Below are 18,247 nucleotides of genomic sequence, written 5' to 3' on the forward strand. Positions count from 1 at the left end.
CTGCTCTGGCAGTGTAACAGAGCCTTTGCATAGCTGAGAATGCCAGCTACAAACTCCATTTGCAAAACTGAAGGAGTGAGTCTGCAGAGTGGCAGATAAAACCTCTGGTGTTAAGAATGTTTCCAGCCCACAGGATTGAAGCCAGGAAAGGAGGAATTGCAACAGTAGAATTCAACGTGGAATTTAGAGGGGACGTGTATGGTCATACTAAGGACTGTGAAAGCTCTGATGCAGCCATGGGCAGCTGTCGCCTGGAAGAGAGGCTTCCCAGCAGGGGTCTGGCACATATGGCTGCACTTCAGTTACAATACTCTGTACACAGAGTCTTCCCCTCAGAACCACCTGAGATTCCAGCAGCTTCTCATCTGCCAGCCTCAGAAAAAACACCTGATTCCTCTGTTTAAAACAGAGGACTGGAATGACGTCCTTGCTGTGCATTTTATTGCCCAGCAATGTATGGGATGGCCTGGACTCTTGCTACTGGCTCCAGACTGCAGCAACCAAGCACAAAAACATCACCCCAGCGCACCCATCTTCACACACCGTGAGCCCTTAAGAGCATTGGGTCTCAAACTTTTGTCCTGGTGACCCCTTTCACACAGCAAGCCTCTTTGTGCGACCCTCCCCCCTTATCAATTCAAACCATATTTAACATTATTGTAACTGCTGGAGGCGAAGCGGGGTTTGGGGGTGGAGGCTGACAGCTCACAACCCCCACATAACAAGCTCACAATCCCCTGAGGGGTTTCAACCCCCAGTTCGAGAAGCCCTGCCTTAGGGAGACTGTTTGTAATTGGGCTGCATGAGGACTGGGATCTAAGCCTCCATCGCGTTTCATACAAGCTCAGAACTTCCTCCATCACAACACAGTTTACAGACACTACAGATATCCCAAAAGGCCCCATGTACCACAATAAAGCCCTGGCTAGAAATTCCCATCTTGATTTGGAGGGTCCAAGTGGTTCTGGGTTTTGGTTTGATCAGTTCTAGAGCCAGGGGCACAGATCTGGACCCAGATTCCATTATAGAGCAACATGCCAGGATGCGTGTGCTGGGTCCAGGGTTTTTGCTCAGGCTTATCTCCGCTCCCCATAGTTCTCAAACCTCAGGTCTGAATGTTGCATCCTGCTTGTTTGGGTTTTTGTTCACCTCTGCACTTCGTTTGAAGTCTCTAGTTATTATTGCTATTGACAGGACAGACTGTGTAATGGGCAGCCTCAGCAGGATGGCCAAAGCGTGACCAAGTCATTGAGACTGAAGTTACCTCTCAGTCCTAGAGCCAAGTCCCATTGGCAGGGCAGGCTTGCACTCTATTACAGCCTGGATCACAGAATTTGAAGAGGAAATCAGTCTCCAGTATAACAAGGAGACACTTCCACTGACCCACCAGGGGTAAGAACCCTGATGACTGATTTTGGCAGGTGCAGCTCATTAACTATAGCCCTCATATAAAAGGGAGACTGGGCAGGTCCCTATGGGGAACTAGGAAAGAGGATATCCTAGCAGGGGCATCAGGAGTTCCAGAAGGAAGCTTGGGCTGAGGTTTACAGCACACTGCTGTGGTGCAGTCCAACCAAATGCGAGGGAGAGAAGAAGTGAGTTTGGGCATGCGTTCAGAGTATGTGAGCTCTCTTGAAGATGTGGTAGGAGTCTGGCTGGCTCCTAGCACTAAATTCTCCAGAGGCGCAGCTTTAACTAAGATACTTTTGTGTAAGAGACTCTTACAGAAGCATTTAGGTAAGGAATTTAAATAAAGCAATCGTGGGCTCAATCACCTTTCCCTTTCCACACTATCAAGTCCTCTCAACAGCACAACCTCTGCTGCCCTGCCCAGCAATTCTGTCTCATATCCCTCCACATTTAATTGCTTTTATTATTCTCCTCTAATTGCTATCACATCCCTCCCACTCTCTCTCTCTCTCTGTGTGCACTTCTCACCAAAGTATTATTCCTGAATCACAGGCACTATTAAAAAAAAAATCAATTGCTCGGTGCTTCCCCCATCAAATGGGACCACAAGCCCTGTCATTCTTCTCTCATGTTGGCATCAGTAGGGCCGCTCCCCTAAGAAAAAGTGACCTGGTTGGGCCCTGACTCTGGAACCTTCACAACTTGGTAAATGACCTGTTACTTTGTCAACAAGTCCTTTTTTCCTCTTTCCTCTTCTCAGCGAGCAGTGGGAAACAGCAGAATTATGATAAAAAAGGAGGCCAAATGTCATTCACTTGAATAAAGGGAGCAAAATATTGAATGAGACGTTCAAGCTGCAGCGCACAAGGATAAACCCAGCAGGTAGCGTCAGTACTTAGAACAGCAGAATACGTTGCTATTTTTGCCTTTTTAATGGAACTAGCTAAAACGATCCAAATCTAATCCATAGTTAAAAGTCCTAATAGAAGTATCTTTACAATACTCATTTCTATTGGGAGACTATTATTGTAAAGTCATAAGAGTCAGGGCTGGAGCTGACATTCTGTAATTTAGATGAGTCATAAAACCAAAGCCTGACCACAACTGGCAATTAGAGATCCCACGACAGAAGGAAAATTAGCTCTAATATCCCGGTGAGTAATCTTAATTCTGCCTCTTCTAAATTCCCCCCCATGTTGTTGCAACTGGATTCAGGGTGCTGCTTCACTTCCTGTCCCATACTGTTGCACAACAAAGCTGTGCACTGTGCAGTAGCTGCTGAGGCCCAGAGGCATTGGAAACCTGCTATATACTCCTGTGGGAGCGTGCAGGGATCAGTGTCCATTGCCTCCAAAGGCTAGTGTCACTGCTGTCACATCCCGTGGCTGGGTGGCATGAGCGAAGTGATTCTTGTTTTTTAAGTTTGCTCTGCAATCCTTTGGAAGGAGTGGTGTGACAAATATATGGCTAAGTATACTCATAAACAGGCGGGCAGGATCAGCTAAAGTATCCCCTACCTCCACCAAAACAAATCAAGCAGTAATTATTCAGCTGAGCAACTTGTATAAACTGCCCCCATCCAGTTCTGCATCCCACAAGGATTTCTGCCCTGCCTGGGGTTTTATTTATTTCCCCTCCTCTCTCCTACGCTCACTCTAGCGATTTCCATCATCCAGCATCATCACCTTCTCTGTCAAGCCAAAGGTCACAGGCTTAGTCTGGATTCAAACCCCACAACCGCTGAGTCTTGGCAAAAATCTCTTTTCTTCCCAGCCTCTGGGCCTTGTCAGCTTTGAGGAATCCCTGCACCTCTCTCTGGGGCTGAAGTGCACGCCTTCTGCAGGGAGGAGGGGGAAGCTGTCTAAATAATTCCAGAAGGAGAACAACTGCAGCCCTAGATCGAAAGCTGAGTGAGCATGATGTGACAGGCAGACCAGTGGAAGGTACACCACTGCTCTGATAGCATTAGGAGGTGCAGTTGCTCCACAGTCCAGCCAAAAAAAAAAAAAAAAAAAAAAAAAAAGTTAAGGAATGTTCAGGTGCCTAATTATGCTTAACTTTAGAATCTTCCCTCCCCTCTCCCAAAATGGGCTTTAACATCGTGGGCAAGATGTTCAAAGAATGCACCCAACTCCAACTGCTCTTAATGTGCCTTGGAAAACCTTCCCCTTTTGGCCTTCATATGTCTCCATTTCCCCCATCAGTACAGTGGAGAGAGAATGACACTGACCCACTTTCGTGAAGCCCTTCAGATCTGTACCTGAATAACGCTATAAAAGTAGCATTCTTTCAGCCTTCTCTCCCCATGCCCTTCCCGGCCTGCAGTGGGTAGGAGTTTGTATATGTGCTGTCATCTATAGCCAGCTGCAGTAAGCTCCCCCAAAGTTGGAGCAGGCCTACAGCATGCAGAACTCTAATCATACAAGGTTATTATTTGCCTGCTACGACGTCATCCCTGCATTTCTTTGGCAGCAAAGAGCTGCTTCCTCTGGGAAGATCTTGCAGGGCAAAGGGCAGCTGAGCCCTGGGAAAACATGAGAAAAAGAAGATTTATTTTCCTTTCCTCAATAGGCCATTCTCTCTTAGGACTCAACAGAAGCTAACACAGCGTTTGTCACATACTGACTATCCAGTTGGGTCCTCAGCCAGACGCTAGTGTAGGTGGCTATTGGGGATGGGTCTTTAAGGGCCAAGCTTCTCAACCCCACAGAAATGACCCAGAGAGAAGAAAACATGAACTGACAGTCACAGGCACATAATGAAAGGCAGAGTGTTTTAAGGGTCAAAACTAGGGTGACCCAGACAGCAAATGTGAAAAATCGGGATGGGGGTGGGGGGGTAATAGGAGCCTATATAAGAAAAAGACCCCAAAAATCGGGACTTTCCCTATTAAATCAGGACATCTGGTCACCCTAGTCAAAACTCGGAGTTTGAGTAAGCTGAGGAAGGATATATAAGTAAATCTTCCACTGGCTATCCTCTAGCTCTAGGCTGCCGAGTTGGATGGAGCATAGCTCTGGTCCTATGTGCAGCACAGGAATCTCCAACACAGCCACTTGCTGTGTGTGCATTAGAGGGGGCATAAAAGTGATTAGAAACAGAAGGTAAAACCCATTGACCTCCAAAGCAAGTGGAGCAGGGGGAAAACCAGCACAGATCGCAAATCAGCATTTTTATGGACTGCTTTGGCGCTGGTGGACTGAGGACACTGAGCACTGAGCAGCTACAGCCTGGCCAAGTGGCAGGGCAAGCTTGCCTCACCAACATGGCTCAAATCTGGGCTGGCGGGAGCACCCCGAGGTTATGTGGCTTGCCCAAACAGTTGGTTGCAAAGTTGGGAAGTATAACCCAGGCCTTCTGGGTCCCAGTCCTTTGCACATTCCTCAGAGCCATGCTTCCCTTCATGTGTATGTATGTATATATAGGCATACCCTGGTCCTACAGACCAGCAGAACCAGGATTTACCTGATAGGAGAAGTGCTGTGATAAAGAGAGAGTCTAGCCTAGGCTCAATACTGCTCTAGCTGAAATTAATTGTAAAATTTCTCATTCATTTCCAGTGCAATGGGATCAGGCTGTATAGGAACCAAATGAAGCTCACAGTCACTTCACATCCAAGTCACAGGTTCAGATTCCAAATAAACTCAGTTCTTCTCCAGTTCCTCCAAGAAGGGAGTTTAGTAAACGGCATGTTTTATACCACCACCCTGACGATATTCCTTGTTCTATATTTCCCATGGCTTCCTATCTCCTATCACCTTTCTCAGACTGTAAACTTGTCAGGGCTGGGATGGTCTTCATTTTTGTGTTTTGAACACATTGTCAATCCTCATTCTAATAATCAAATAGCCAATCTTTCCACTCCAGATGAACAAGTATTGTTCCCTGGCCATTTGCTTCACAGCTTGGGCTAAACACATTCCCCCTGCATTGCTATTGATACAGAGTAACGTACTTAGTTTCTATTCATTTAATAATGTAAGAGGGAGATATTTGGAAACATCTGAAAGCCGTGTGGTGGCGTCTAGGCTTCCTGTGCTCTGATTTAATTTCACTCCCACATCACCAGCTGCGTCCATAGCGAAGTCACTATATCCCAAAGACATTAAGTGAACAAGGAACCACAGACATACGTTTGCCAAATATATATATATTGGCTGAGAGAGTTTACACCTTCCTCTAAAGTGGCAGGAAGCAGGATTTGATGGAATCAGTGGTCTGATCGGCTATGGCAATTTTTTGATTGTTCTTAAATTAGTTTCTTGTTGTGGATTTTGGTAACTAACAAAATAAAAATGTCCAGGGGATATAAGTTAGCCAGATCATTAGACGCAGATAGCCTGTGACAAGGGCTCCCTTATGTACCCCTCCTATTGGTTGGTATTATCTAGGTAATTACAACGATCCAAATCCTAAAGCTGCCTAAGCGCCCTTAGAATTTAATGCCCGAGCAAGGGGCTTCTAGCGCTAGCCCTAAAAGCAGATCAGTAAAGCAGTGAGCTTCACAAACCAAACACATGAATTGAAGGGAACGATCATGTGAGGATGGGAATGAGTTCCATGAGGTGTGTTAGTGGCGTGTCTGTTCAGGCAAATTAGAACCTGCCCTGATGAGCCCTTCTGCAAATGAATATTTTCTACTTGTAGCTGAGAGGGGGCCAGGAATGAAATTCTTTCCTAGCTTCAAGAAATCACCAGTGCTCTCATCCTGGTGAGAGGAACAAATGTATCACATCAGTGGAGCACGGCTTCTGGAAAGTCACTTTTAATACATATGTTGTAGCTGAGTTATCACTAGAGCCAGTGTGCTGTAATCTCTTAAGGAACAAACAGATTTACACAGATTAGCCATGCACAGGGTAAGCCTTGGAGAAAGTCCACCATACAGCATAGCTGAGTGTGTGCTGGTGGGTCCCACCCTCCTCCGATGCTGCAGCTGGCTCCCCACCCCCCACAGTTCCAGGTCACAAGATGGGTTGTTACCAGATTACTCAGCCATATTCATCCGCCCCTACAACTAACCCTTCCCATATCCCAAAGCAGCAACCTCAGTTAGGAAGACGGATGAATCCCCTCAGGCACTTATCGATGGAGGAACAGTTGTCTGTTAGAACTCATCTGGCATGAGGGCTGTCACTTGCAATCAGCTCTGTTCTCCTAGCTACACTTCTGCTCTGAACAAACACACTTAATGCTGGCTTTCAAGGGAGCATCTCCCCCCAGGCGGTACTGATGGGTTTCTTCTAAATGGTAGATTTATTATTTTACATTAAGGTGGCCAGATTCAGAACCTTGCAAAGCTGCTTGTCAGACAGCATATCCACTTGAAGGACCCCACGATGAACCAGAAAGGGAGGGAGATGATTTTGAAGGATCCAGGGGAGTTGGAATGCAGCAGGCTCCACCCCATTTTCTCTCCTCTGTACCCAGTCTAGAAGAGAGGGTTGTTTCTTTCATAATCTCTTAAAATAGCCCATCCAAGCAATTGTTATGAGTTGCAAAGCATTAATTAAGCCCCCAAGACCACCCTGTGTAAAGTAGTAAAGCAATGTTTGATTTATTTGTAAACTGGGTATAAGTGGGGATATATCATTTACTCAAGTGCACCCAGCAAATGAGTAATAGAACCCATCTCCAGTCCTCTACTGCCCATTAGCTAACACTCTCCAGAGTAATATTTACAGTTTTACAGTTAGCATATACACAGATATAAATAAATTATACACACACACAGTCCTGCAGCTTTAGAATGCCACCTTGTCCTGTAGGGGGAATTTCAACAAGCTCTTGTTTTTGTTTTTGGTTTTGTTTGTTTTTTTAAAAAGAGAGAGAGAGAGAGACATTCTCTGCCTCATGCAATGGCTGCAAGTCTATATTTAGAACAAGACACATCTAATATATAAATAATGGAGTCATCACTGGCAACTCCATGTTTAAGTTTGCACTGACATTTGCGCTTAAAGCAGGACTAAAAATCCCTCTCTCACACTTCACTGATTGAACTGGGCTCCTAAACTTGAAGGAACTCAAAGGACAATTGCACTTTCCATGTAACAAGTAAAATAGTTACTAACTTTTTGCAGAGGAAACATTTCAAAATGTTCCTTTCTGAAGCCTTGTCTTGTTTTTTCTTGTCTCTTTGGGCTCTCTTCTAGCTAAAAACGTCCACAGAACAATCCCCATGAACTGTATACCACACACACAGCTTTCGGAGTAGTCAGAGAAGCTCACAAGGAGTCACTCCCCTCATTTGACATAATGGATTTGATCAATACCAAGCATAGCTGATGGAACAGCTCAGAACCCTCTCCCACTTTGATTTTCCAACACTACCTCTACAGTTCTGCTCCTCACAAAGACCCTGGGAAGCCAAAGGAAGCAGGCTGGGTTGGATGGGATATGGGGGAGCACAAGTGGGGCTTTCAGGAAGCAGATGAGTTTGCAGGTGGTGTGTTGAGAGCCCTCAGGATACAGGTGGTGTCTGCGGATGTGTAGCAGTCAAGTACCTGGTTGCCTACGCACTTGGAGGTTTCCCTAACTATGGGGCCTGGGTGCTCTGGGGAGCAGAGACAGCAGTGCCACAGAAGTCCATCATACACCAGTATCCTGGTGCAGAGACAAGGGCTCCCACCCCCAGCCCCAGTCACCACCCCACACAAATCCCTCATCATTCACTTCAGTTGTCCCAGATTGTCCTGGCTTGTGTTGGTGTCACAAAACAGACTCTTAGCTTTGGGTCAAGGTGGTCTAATTCCTCACCCCCCAGATTATACACAGGGTAGGGATTATATTACTGACATATGCAGTACAGATGTATAGTGCATGCATTCATGCTGACCTTCCACTCCTTCCCTCCCCACACACTCAGTAGCCAGGATGGCTGTATCATGCATGTTTCCCTAAACCTTAGGCTCACAAGACTGCAAATCTTTTCTCCTGCCAGTCTAGGAAGCCTGCCTGATGCCCTGACAGAGCTCTCCAAAATTCCTTTTCCCTTCCCTAGTGTTAGAGCAGTTCAGGAGGGTCACCACCCTGAACACAGTCTCACAACAAGAACTTGTTCACCCCCTACAAACAAGATCTTCAGGGCATATGGAAAGAGAGAGGCCAGAACCAAGCTCCAGCCCCTGTGTTTGATAGAGGCCTCATTGCACTTTCTTCAAAAAAATAAAGTGATTCCATTCCACCTCCCTAAATATCAGCAGCAGTTCCAAGTAGATCTGTTACTTTTGACTCCCTTCCTGACCTAACCTGTTGTATGCACACAGGGCCTGGGCTGTACCCTGGTATAAAAGAATTGTCAGTCCAAGTGAAGGCGGAGGACCACCTGATGGGCAGTGATGCTGCTCAGCACAGTTTGGTGAGCAGCCCCTTCCACTGTGTTCCTTTATTCATATGCTCCGCCTGCCGCTCGCTAATTGCTTTCTGAAACGAGAAAGACAGCTGATGAGCACAGTGCTGCCACTGATAAATTCCCCGGCACTGTAAATACAATTCACCTTGCTGTGAACAATGGAATGGTAAATGGAAATGTTTGTTTGTGCTGAGATGTTTAAAACCAAAACCAAAAGCCATCTCCAGTGTGGTTATGAATATTTATCTATTTTGCTTATCTATGTGCCGAGGGACTTCTGCTCTCTAGGGCCGCACAGGGCAAATGAAAACTATTTTGCCAGTACTATTAATGCTCATCGAACCCTCTTTGCATTGCAGAGGATGCCAGTGACTGTGTGTGCATCAGCATTCCTTGTACCCTGCAGAATTAATTCCACTGAAAAGCATCGAGCTCCCATTTGAAAAGGGCGTGTGTGTGTAGGGAGAGAACACCTTCCTTCATTTCAGGTGGAATATTAAGACTTTAAACACTAGCCTCTCACTCTTCCAAAGTTAGACAAGCTGAGGCCCATACATTTCATTTTATGTGGGTCTTCCAGATGCAATCCTAAGAACCACGGGCTGTCTTTCTGAGCCTTGTGGTGATCAGATGATCCTTTGATATTTTGTTTAAGGAGCACAGTTTGTCCCAATGGCTTAGGTAAAAATTCCCCAGCCAGCGATGTGCTGCTCAACCCAGGAGGTGGGGTTATTCCATTTGTATTGCATGTCTCTAATTGTGAAGCAGTTGGGGACCCCTTAGTATGAAAAAGATACTGAGTATTGCTAACCCCAAGCACTCAAAAATCGTGAGATTTAAAAATAAATACATTTTCAGTTCTTTTTACTTGCCTTATGGTTTGGGAACCTTTACGTTACACGAGCCACATTTTCAACTTTTCTCTGCAGCCATGAGGGTTAGAAACTTTTATTTAAAACAAAAACAAAAAAGCAGAGTCACATGGCTTCAGGAGCGGAGACTTTCAGACAGACACCAAATACCATGACACCCAAAATCAAGCTGCAAGAGTTGGCAATACTGCTGTGTAGATGTAGAGTAATATTATTCACTTATTGTCCTAAACCTAGTGTGCAGCATTACTGTTCAACAGTCACTGCTGTTTCACCCCAGGGTCAGCTGTATTTCAAGGGCAGATTGAGAAGCCACATACAGCAGGATGCATATTAAGAGTGGCTAAGTTTGCAATCTGAAGGGGATGGAAGATGCTGGAAGTGTCTAGATATTATGGTCATAGAAAACTCTAAGTGTTAGGTAGGTGAATTCTCAGTTACTGATGCATCTTCCTGTAAATGGCAACTAGGTGAGCACAGAGCCAGCAGCTGTGGGAATTAAGATACAGAACAATCTGGGCACTGAGGGGATCAACTATGATGGAAGATACCAAATAAAAAAAGTCAAGGAGGTTAGAAAAAATGACTAGTTTACAGGATATGTTTCTGCAGACAGATGGTCCTTTCAGGCTTTCTATTCTTTAATCCCTTGCTCTGCAAAGCAAACATCCTAAATCCCAGATAATGTAGGTTTTACCATCTCATATATATCACAGAGCATTAAGGCTGGCGCTAGCGATAGGATACATATGCTTAAACATCTGAATGCCTAAGTAATTTACAGCGGCAGGAAGCAATTACCTGCATTTTGCACAGAGGTGAACTTGACAGCCTCGCCTCCCACCTTAGAAGCCGGCAGTGGCCTCTCTCCGAGCAGGTCATCTTGTCCAGTGGAGCATCACAGTTATTAAACCATCAGCTGAGCCAAACCGCTAATGCACAATTGTTGGGTTCATGTCAGAATTCTTCTCTATTCCCCACTGGTGATCTCTACTCGGAAGGGGACATGAGGGTCAAGTATATATGACTGATGGAAGGTCTTCTCCATCACTCTAGAATAGATCTTGTTGGCACAATGCAGTTTCCTTCCTGTGGGGCAGCCTCTCTACAGCATAGGTAAGTTCTCCGAAGGTGACGAAAACTAAGTGCATCCCACAAACGGCAGTAATGTCACTGTTAAAAAGTCCATGGACACCTAGGACTTCACAGCCTTTATTATGCTGCACACACTGGCCACGTGGAACTCCCTGGAGACAGCAGGACTAGAACTTGGGATCTTCCTACTCCAAAAAACACAAGTCCCTGACACTTGAGCTATTGCAACATGGGGTCTATGAAACAGAACTGAATCATCTGGATTCCATCGAGCAGCATATACACACTCCAGTCAATTCATTACAATATTTGGCCTTTATCCTTTGGTGGCAGAGACTGCACATCAATGTGCTTACAGACATTTATGGATCCAACACCAAGCCAGGGAGGGGGTAATCCTCCTCTTTCTATAGTGGAGAAACTGTGGAACAGAGAGGATTAGCAATTCTGTGATAGGGCTGGGAACAGAATTCAGGTCTCCTGACTCCCCAGACCTGGGCCTCAGCCACAAGATCACCCTTTCTCTGACTCTGGGCAGTGGGGAATAAGGAGCTTTCACATCCTGGCCAGTGCTCTGAGCCACTTTGGGTTCAGGGTTCCTCTCCAGTGTCAGATGCGAGAGCCAGGTCCTGGAGGGAAAGGGAGCAAGACAAGGAGGTGGTTTGCTGGCAGAGGCTTAAAGCTGGGTAATTCATTATCAGTCTCACAGCCTCCCTGTTAAGTCAGCTCAAATGACTTAACAAGGAGCAGTTAGCGTCTCAGCCTCACGGAGTGCGCTCACAATTAAACAGACATGGAAATGCATTTCATGAAATATGTATATTGTTTGCCTCCTAAAGAGCTGGTTAAATCAGACCATGAAAAGACCAGAAATTAATGCTTAGAATAGCAGTCACTCTCAATTTCCCTTCTAATGTGTCCCAGACAAGTGCAGAAAAAGAGGATGGGTCCAGTGAGATCTGTGCAATTCTTAGAGTTCTCAGGGAGCAGAGGACATATTCCCAGGTGGTGTAAATCAGTATAGCTCTGTTGAAGTCAGTGGCACTTCACACAAGCTGAGGATCTGTCCCCATATCTCTTTTCATGTTTGGAAACCCCCTTGTCCATAATGAGCACTACTGAAAACAAATCATAGCAGCAGTGTTAACGATAGTTGCCATTGTGGTGTAATCAGCAGCCCCTTCCATAACTGAGTAATTCAGGCCAGGATTTAGGAAGACCTTGAGTGAGGATGCTAGGCAGTACTGGCTGTGTTGATCAGCCAGAGAGAACCTCCAGGTCTGTCTGTGTCCAGGATCCTCAATTAAAAAAATCCATGGATTGTTAAAAAAGCCCCATCTTGTCCCTTTCCTTCTGTGAGGGATGCTCTGCAGGGCTATTCCCCCTGCTTGCAGGTGGGGCAATGTGGTAGCTTCCCATGTGGGTGCAGTGCTGCTAAGGAGGAAAGAGAATACAGCAGCCCTTCTTCTGCGTCTGTGGCAGGATTCAGATTCCCAGCATTGGCCAGAAGAAGGACCCCTTAGCCTCAAATTAGAAAGGCCCCACACAGCAGAATATTAACAACAGGATTCAAACCCCCAACCCTGAAGTGCATGAGGGCCTTTGTGGCAGAATTTTCACTTCTAGCCTCCAAGCACCATAGGATCCCCATCCTTGGGGCTTTGACCAAAACTGCGAGTACACAGCAGGATTCCCCACACAGCAGGGCCCGAACATAGCAGGATCCCCGCACACAACAGCCCAACACCCCAGGGCATTTTCTTGTTGCCGTTAAATGCAGCATTTAGCATCCTCGACCGTTTGCTTATGACAGACGCTCTTGTCTCCCATGACTAATGGCTCATTGTTTGTATCTGTGCTGGAGGAGTAAATTCTTCATTATTGGAGAGATCTGACATGTACGAACAATTGGAGCAAATTGATTGTATTTTCCAAATCATCACACAGACTCTAATTCTATCCACAAGAGGCACTAATTTGAGCTAGAATTACCTTCTAAATTAGAAATCAGAGTTGTTGATGGAGAAGAGCAATGATTCCCGATGTGCTGCATGGCCAGCTGGGGAGGGGAGCAGAGTCCACCCTGATTCACGCTCCAGACAAGGTTCCTTTTGTCTCCCTGCATATCCTGCTGTGATTTGGTGTCTTTTGCAGGGAGGGTACCTCTTCACTGAGGTATTAGCATGGGTGATTGGCAACTGGGTAAGCCTCGCCTGGGCTTGAACAGCCACACTACAAAGCCAGGCCTGTGTTACTGGGTCCTCTCTGGTGCACTCACCCATGTGCGTCGCTAGGAATTCTGGAGGCATGGCTCTTTATGCTGAAATAAGCGGAGCTGCTCTATGGTTCTTTCCCAGTGAAGAGTGGGAGACCTTGTCCGTCCTTCCCAGTGAGCAGTGGGAAGGCACTAAGATAAGAGAAACAACACAGCTGACTAAATGGAGTCCCAGAGTCACCAATACTATAAGGTGCCCCAGGATTCATTGGTCTTCACAGGCCAAGATACGAGGTTGGTTTGCTCTAATCCCAGAGACTGAGTGTGCTGTATTGTCCTGTTGGCAACCAACTAGATTTTTAGAAGGGGTCTAATTTAAGACATCTCAAAGGGTCCTGATTTCCAGAGGGTAAGTGCTCAGCACTTTCTGAGCATCAGCCCCCTTTGAGGTCTCAAAAGTTAAGCCTCCCCACATTGAGGCATGCAAATTTACTAGTCACTTTTGAGGATTAAATATTAATTTTATGATTATTCCACCAATATTATGAATATTTATTATTTTTGATTGCCACAAATGTTCCAAGCACTCCACAGAAACATGTGCAGATACAGCCCCAGCCCAGAGAATGTTCCCAATATAAACTAGACACAACACAACAGGGGAGTGTCATAGACAAATAGGGGAGTGAAGTAGTGAAGGCCATATTTCCAGTCTCAAGCAACCAAAAATCATGAGGCAGGCCTGAAAAACAGTCATGAGATCAGTTTAAATCACGAGATATTCATAACTGGTCTGGAAATAGGGGTAAACAGTGAGTTAGCAAAGTTTGCAGATGGTACAAAATTATTCAAGATAGTTAAGTTTGAAACAAACTGTGAAGAGTTACAAAGGACTTCAGAAAACTGGGTGATCGGGTAACAAAATGGCAGATGAAATTCAATGTTGTTAAATGCAAAGTGATGCACACTGGAAAACAAAGTCCCAACCATAAATAGAAAATGATGGGGTCTAAATTAACTGTTACCACTCAAGAAAAAATTTGGAGTCATTGTGAATAGCTCTTTGAAAACATCTGCTCAATGTGCAGTGGTAATTAAAAAAAAAAAAAAAGCTAACCATGATAGGAAAGGGGTAGATAAGAAGACAGTAAATATCATAATGTCACTATATAAAGTCATGATACACCCACACCTTGAATACAATGTGCAATCCTGGTCACCCCATCTCAAAGATATATTAGAATTGGAAATGGTTCAGAGAGGGGCAACAAAAATGATTAAGGATATGGAACAGGTTCCATATGAGAAGAGATTAAAAAGAGTCTGGGACTGTTCATCTTGGAAAAGAGATGACTAAAGGGGGATATGACAGAGGTCTATGAAATCATGAATAATGTGGAGAAAGTTAATAAGGAAGTGTTATTTACCTGTTCCAATAACAAAAGAATCAGAGGTCACACAATGAAATTAATAGGTAACAAGTTTGAAAGAAATATAAGGAAGTATTTCTTCAAACAATGCACACTCCACTTGTGGAACTTATTTCCAGGGGATGTTGGGAAGGCCAAAAGTATAATTGGGTTAAAAAAAGAATTAGATAAGTTCATAGAGGATAAGTCCATGAATGGCTATTATCTAAGATGGTCAGAGATGCAACCTCATGCTCTTGGTGTCCCTAACCCTCTGACCGCCAGATACTGAGATTAGATGATAGGGAATGGATCTCTGGACAATTGGTCTGACCCAGTATGAACATTCTTATATTCTTAGATTTTTTTTTTAAATAATACATTTGATTTCTCTCTCTTTATCTTCAGGTTTCTGCTTGATGGCTTCAGATTTGTCTCTGCAACCATGAGGGCTAGACACTCACTTTTTTATTTTAAGCCAAAGCTGAGATCCTAACATAATTACATGACTCTGGGTGCTGCAGCTTTAACGGGGAGAGGTATGAAATAAAAAATCACAAGACCCCCGATAAAGTTGTGAGAGTTGGCAACACTTGGTAGGGTAGAGGAAGCATAGACCGTATCTCACAGTTTGTTCCTGTCATTACAGCACTTACACATTCAGGGGCTGAATTTCTTTTTAAGCATGTGTGAACTTTACCTCCCCAGTTCCTTGTAGGCAAGCAGTTAGGAGTGACTTTTTAGGAAGGATCAGTGACAGATTATTGTGCTGCTATAGCCCCATATGCAAAGTATTGATGGGATGGGTACAAGCTGTCCATACAGATTGTGCTGGGGTGGTGATGGACATAGCCCATTCTGTTGGCCCAGTACCCCAGTCACATGCTGGCTGCAGCTGGCTGGCTGCTAGAAAGTGTCTTTCTAAAAGATGTAAAACTCATTGGGACATTAAGAGTGTGGTTGTTCAGCTCAGATACACATTCGCTTTGTCAAATCAAAATAGGACAGTAATTTTTTTATGAATATTAAATTCTTTGCTCAGTAAAGCAAATGAGTTTCCTTTTATGAACAAGAGAACAAAGGTAATATCCTCTTAGGTCACCATCCTGTCTTATATAGGGCTACTTCTCAGGCATTGTCTCTGTACAATACATACAAAGCCATTATCATGCAGGGAAGAGGGGTCTGGGTAATGCGATAGCAGAGTGGTCTAAAGCCCAAATTTAAATGTGTCTTCAGTCACATGCAAGTTAGAGCTGGCATTCAGCTAGTCCTGAGTGAACATGGAACCATACCACACCACACAGATCTGAACTACTGGTGCTTAAATACTACTGTGATAGGCATTTAATGCATTGCCCATCCCAAACATACACAAATCATGACTCAGCACCCCCTGAAAAAAGGTCACAGGATTAGCGTAACATCACGAGATATTAAAAAATAATATTTCTTGAATATTTGCTTGCCTTCTTTGACCCTTTGGGAGTGGGGAATGACAATTTTAAGCTTTTTCCCTCAGCCATGAGGACTAGAAACTGTCATTTAGACAAATACAAAGCAAGCTAAGATTCTCAGGAAAAAAACATGACTCCAGGAGCAGGGGCTTTAAAAATAAAACACGGGATATCACTAGAGTTGCCAACACACTTATGTAGGAATAGTATAGCTATTAGCTTGCTACATAAGAAATCCAGCAGTGGACTAGGATGTTTGTGGATCTGGAGGACTAGCAGTCTCCAGCAATAGAATTGTGAGTCAGGACTGAGATTACACTTTGTTGTGTCAGGGGAGGGACATGGGGCAGAAGTGGCTTGGAACGGCAGGGGCTGTCAGGGATCTTCTGGCAAAGCTTCAAAGGTGGAATAGGAGTGTGTTCCAAATGCCTGCCTCCAAATGTGCTAAGGTAGCCGTAGCCTCTCATTTACAAGATCACAGAAATTCATCGCATTCAACAAAAATATATCCATAGGCATTGTGCACTTGTATAAATATGAAGGTAATTGCTTAGGTGCTTTATGGGGTTTGCGTGTTAGTGCCCTGGCTTTATGGCCCATTAGTAGTTAGGCTCAGTTATGATTCTGCGTTCTTTTGATTATGCAGATACAATCTATCATATTGTTCCGGAAACTTGGTTAAAGCTGCACTCAGTGGCAGCTGCAGCTGCAGTTTGCTCTTTCAGAGACACACATCATCGCTCTCTTTTATGAGAGATAAAATTGGCCATTGCTGTTCCTGCAAAAGCAGCTGTTATTTGTTGTTTTCCTTTTTTTAAACTATTATGATGAGTTTTCCTTCCCTTCCCTCTTAACTGAATTACACCGTGTTTATCTTCCCAGTGCTCTCACGGAAACATACCGGCAGTTATGCCAAGCTGCGACTGCTTCTTCTTGAAAGTGATGAGCCTTTTCCAAGAAGGATGGATTTGTGGTTAAACCACAAGACCAGGAGTCAGGACTCTTGAGCTCTGTTTAGAGCTCTGCCATGGGCCTGCTATATCTCTTTACCAATCTGTGCCATCAGCAAAGCAGGGGTTAATAAGGCTAAATTAGAAGGGCCCAGGCCAGGTCTTCTGGTGGAAGATGGTGGAAAACTCCACTATGGAAAGTGGTTAGGGATCTACCATGAGAGCCTATAGTGATGGACAGGGACATCCAGGCAGAGCCCTTGACTCTACCCTGGCTCTCAGAGACCTTGCTCCCTCAATTCCAGGGCAGCATGGATCCGCGCTGCAACATCTGTTATAGAACCTGCCTCTCTGCCCGACAGGAGATCGCATAGCACAATGGAAAGGCCATGGAAACAACAATCCTGCTTTAGACTGCTCTAGTTCCTCCTTCCCCTCCTGATTTCTCGTGAGGGCTGAGGGGAAGGGAATTATGCCTCCCAGTGCCTCTCACCCATTTTCTGCTCACTCACCGCACATGGATTTGTGACATCACAGAGGACATTGGCCTTTGGCTGTGCTTCTGTGGCAGACCTGCATGCAAAGGGGCTCTACTATCAAAGCTGGCAACTGGTCAGGATCCATTGCTAATCTCCAGACTGCTTCTACAACCTACTAAGGGGCACACAGAGTGTAGGGGAGGTTCAAGAGTTAATCTATCTGAAAACCAGTCTGCCCAGATGGAGGAATTTGGGGAGGAGGGCTGGTATTAGAGGCAGCTGTTCACCCTGGCACTGAAGAGAGACAAAGCAAAGCAGAAATGTACAAATAAGGGGAAATGTGAAATAATAGCACCACACAGGCTCTGGAAATATCAGGATCCAACTCCAATTCAGGAGCTAATCATTACAACTTGGGCCCATTTCTCATATATTAGATCCCAATCCTTCTGATGGAATACCCCCATTGAAAACAAAGTCCACTAAGTGGCAGGACTCTGCTTTTGCAGAGGTCATTGCAGGACCAGAGCCCAAGTCACAGTCTATTCTCGAGGGACAGGAGAACCCAGAATAGTTCATGTGGAGAACAGCACCCTGAAGTTTTCATGGGCAGATCTGGCATTTTAGACACCACTCCTCCCTCACCCTGAAGCTCACCATAAAAGACAACATTTTCCCCTCACCACATAGAAGGAAGCAATCACAGTAAGCACAAATGACTCCCTGCCATTCACAGGTTTTCATGAAGTCAACACTCGTCTGAAAGCCAAAAGAGTGCCTTACTTTTCCCCTACATCCTGCCACTCATCTGGTCATACCTGGAAGACACAGATAAAACACCTCATCTTTCCAAACAAACAATAATATCCAAGGATAAGTACCTGCTCCACTTTCCAAAGCGAGAACTCAATTCAAACACAAAACAAAACACAGCAATTGTCAAAAAGGCAGTGCCATTTTTTTACCTTAAACAAGATATTTAACTGTACCAACTTACCAATTTCAT

This window comes from Gopherus flavomarginatus, chromosome 13 (genome assembly GCF_025201925.1).
Source record: "Gopherus flavomarginatus isolate rGopFla2 chromosome 13, rGopFla2.mat.asm, whole genome shotgun sequence".
In the NCBI taxonomy this organism is placed as follows: domain Eukaryota; kingdom Metazoa; phylum Chordata; order Testudines; family Testudinidae; genus Gopherus; species Gopherus flavomarginatus.